The 3,888-nt window shown below is 36.5% G+C and overlaps 1 pseudogene; it reads left to right on the top strand.

Annotated features, from left to right (window-relative positions):
• Window positions 1-1,659: 1,659 nt before the first annotated feature.
• Window positions 1,660-1,778, top strand: LOC128651088 (uncharacterized; annotated as a pseudogene).
• The last annotated feature ends 2,110 nt before the right edge of the window (window positions 1,779-3,888 follow it).

The following is a 3,888-nucleotide window of genomic DNA, read 5'->3' as shown; positions in this document are numbered from 1 at the left end:
GAACCTCAACTATACTAACTATAATGAGATATAAAGGAAAAATCTCAAAAGCAACCCAGAGAAACTATGGGGATATGTTTAATCTTACTAATCCCATGAGAAGTTCCTCTTTTGGCGAAGAACAGTATAATATTGAGTTTGCTTTTGTGAATACACGGGCTGTGAAACATGATAGCAAGTATCATAATCAATGATCTTTTAAAAAAATTAAATTCCCCTGTGTATGAATACCTCCTGCTATATCCACCTCTCTCTGCATATATGACAATGTTTTAACGTATACCCATATATGGGCATCTTCTGATTGCATTATGGCTCTATTCCTAATACTGCTAGCTACATACCCCTCTATAAACTTTGTGATTTAGATAGATTTTCACAAGGTTAGTACCTAAAACATATTTGATATTCATATTTAAAGAAGACGGCAATTCAATCATTCATATATATAAACTCAGATATAATACTCTGGATAAATAGTACATAAACAAGAACAAACATAATTATAAATTATAATTTAAAAAGAATAAGTTTTTGGGTGGACTAGGTTAACCAACAGATGCTTTATAGCGTACACTAGGGTACGCTATATGCCCCACACCAATGAGTTTGTAATGATAGGTGTCTATTCTAAATTTGGAAAAAGACTTGAGGATAGTTTATCTGATAGTTTTTCTAAGATTATATAACGCATTAATCAGGGCTAATATCTCTCCAGATAAGACACTACTAGTATAGAGGTCACTTTCCCACTCGATTGTATACTTATGTTAAACAAATAAAGGTTGTTTAATATTTCTACACCACCATCTAGTTCCCATACGTTTCTGATCCACTTAAAACCTATTGAGGTTTCACCTTGTTTGTAAAAAAAGAACATTTCTCTTTATTCTGGATAATAATTCACACCTCAGCACAGACATAGCACTATAGAAAAATCCATTATATAGAAGACAACAATATAACACCATTAGGAATATTGTAAGGGATATATAATACATAGTCACACATTTTTTAATATGACTAATATAGAGCTAAGATCGTGTAACATTACCATATACTTCTTACCATAATCAATATCAAGCTTAAATCTATCTTTTATGTGGAATATTTTTCCTATACTTTTTGAAACTAGTAATAAGATTGATACCTGTATACGCAAAATAAACTAGACCAAGTTAGATAAGGGAATTTTTAACCATATCCCTATTACTATCCAATGATACTGAGCCTCTTAAACACACCCTTGTCCTACCCAATAGATATTACACTGCATAATTAGGCTATATCCAATAGAAATAGCCAAAAAAAGGTTTGCAGTCTGACAGTAAATTCTCTCTTCGTTCAGACCTTGTAACATGATCAGCATAGATTGTGTAATAAGTAAAAGATAAAACTAGCAAGTCCGTCCTTTATATAGAATATGTCTTGTTTCCGCTTTTTATTCTCTTAGATTAACAAGCATATCTAAAAATGTAACAGCATTCTGACTACTATCCAATGAAATTGAGCCTATTATACACACCCCAGCCCCATCCAATAGAAACCAAGCCCCTACTGAGATTATACCAAATAGAAACAGCTGAAAAACGGCTTGGAGATGACAGTAAACTCTCTTTCTTATCAGATCATGATGAGAAATAGGGCTAATACAGAAAAGTCTACCACAACAGTGCCTTGAATGCACCTGATCCTGTCTGATCTTGGAAGTTAAGCAGGGCTAGGCCTGGTCAGTACCTGGATGAGAGACTGCCTGGGAACACCAGGTGCGGTAGGAATTTTTTTTGAAATAATAGGTATGAAGTCATAACTAAAAAGGCTGGGTTTGTATATATATTTTTCCAAATTTGGAACACTGTATTCTAACATATGAATTTTCGTATTTTCTCTGAATAAAAGTGATGAGATGCAGACAGAGCTTGACAAAATAAGGATACCATCTAAATGTATTATAATGGATTTTTTAATCACAGATTTTTAAACTATATAAACTATTGCCTAGATTTAGAGTTCTGCGTTAGCCGTCCAAACCAGCGTTAGGGGGTCCTAACGCTGATTTTGGCCGCCCGCGGGTATTTAGAGTCAGTCAGGAAAGGGTCTAACGCTCACTTTGCAGCCACAACTTTTCCATACCGCAGATCCCCTTACGTCAATTGCGTATCCTATCTTTTCAATGGGATCTTTCTAACGCTGGTATTCAGAGTCTTAGCTGAAGTGAGTGTTAGAACTCCAATGACAAGACTCCAGCCGCAGAAAAAAGTCAGGAGTTAAGAGCTTTCTCAGCTATCACCGGTTCATAAAGCTCTTAACTACTGTGCTCTAAAGTACACTAACACCCATAAACTACCTATGTACCCCTAAACCGAGATCCCCCCACATCGCCGCCACTCTAATAACATTTTTTAACCCCTAATCTGCTGACCGCACACCGCCGCAACCTACATTATCCCTATGTACCCCTATTCTGATGCCCCTAACACCGCCGACACCTACATAATATTTATTACCCCCTAATCTGCCCCCCCCCAATGTCGCCGCTACCTACCTACACTTATTAACCCCTAATCTGCCGACCGGACCTCGCAGCAACTATAATAAATGTATTAACTCCTAAACCGCCTCACTCCCGCCTCAAAAACCCTATAATAAATAGTATTAACCCCTAATCTGCCCTCCCTAACATCGCCGACACCTAACTTCAAGTATTAACCCCTAATCTTTGTTATTTTTTTAGGGGGCTTAGAGTAGGTGTAATTAGTTTAAAATTCTTGTAATCTTTTTGTAATTTAGTGTTTGTTTTTCTTTGTAATTTAGTTTAGTTGATTTAATTGTAGATAATTGTAGATAGTTTAGTTAATTAATTTATTGATAGTGTAGTGTTAGGTTTAATTGTAACTTAGGTTAGGATTTATTTTACAGGTAATTTTGTACTTATTTTAACTAGGTAGCTATTAAATAGTAAATAACTATTTAATAGCTATTGTACCTAGTTAAAATAAATACAACGTTGCCTGTAAAATAAATATAAATCCTAAAATAGCTACAATATAATTATTCGTTATATTGTAGCTATATTAGGGTTTATTTTACAGGTAAGTATTTAGCTTTAAATAGGATTAATTTATTTAATAAGAGTTAATTTATTTTCGTTAGATTTAAATTATATTTAACTTAGGGGGGTGTTAGTGTTAGGGTTAGACTTAGCTTTAGGGGTTAATACATTTATTAGAGTAGCGGCGAGGTCCGGTCGGCAGATTAGGGGCTAAGAAGTGTAGGTAAGGTAGGGGTTAATAAATATAATATAGGGGTCGGCGATGTTAGGGGCAGCAGATTAGGGGTACATAGAGATAATGTAGGTCGCGGCAGTGTACGGAGCGGCAGATTAGGGGTTAATAATAAAATGCAGGGGTCAGCGATAGCGGGGGTGGCAGATTAGGGGTTAATAAGTGTAAGGTTAGGGGTGTTTAGTCTCGGGGTACATGTTAGGGTGTTAGGTGCAGACTTAGGAAGTGTTTCCCCATAGGAAACAATGGGGCTGCGTTAGGAGCTGAACGCTGCTTTTTTGCAGGTGTTAGGTTTTTTTTCAGCTCAAACTGCCCCATTGTTTCCTATGGGGGAATCGTGCACAAGCACATTTTTGAAGCTGGCCGCGTCCGTAAGCAACGCTGGTATTGAGAGTTGAAGTGGCGGTAAATATGCCTGTACGCTCCCTTTTTGGAACCTAACGCAGCCCTTCAGAGAACTCTAAATACCAGCGTTGTTTAAAAGGTGCGGGGGGAAAAAAACACGCATAGCTAACGCACCCCTTCTAACGCAAAACTCTAAATCTAGGTGTATATGTTTTAAACACACATTTAAGGTCAGTAAAACAGGAAGTGCTTAACAAAC

This window comes from Bombina bombina, chromosome 2, assembly GCF_027579735.1.
Source record: "Bombina bombina isolate aBomBom1 chromosome 2, aBomBom1.pri, whole genome shotgun sequence".
Lineage (NCBI taxonomy): Eukaryota > Metazoa > Chordata > Amphibia > Anura > Bombinatoridae > Bombina > Bombina bombina.
The sequence above is the reverse complement of the archived record's forward strand: the minus strand, read 5'-3'. Positions and strand labels throughout refer to the sequence as shown.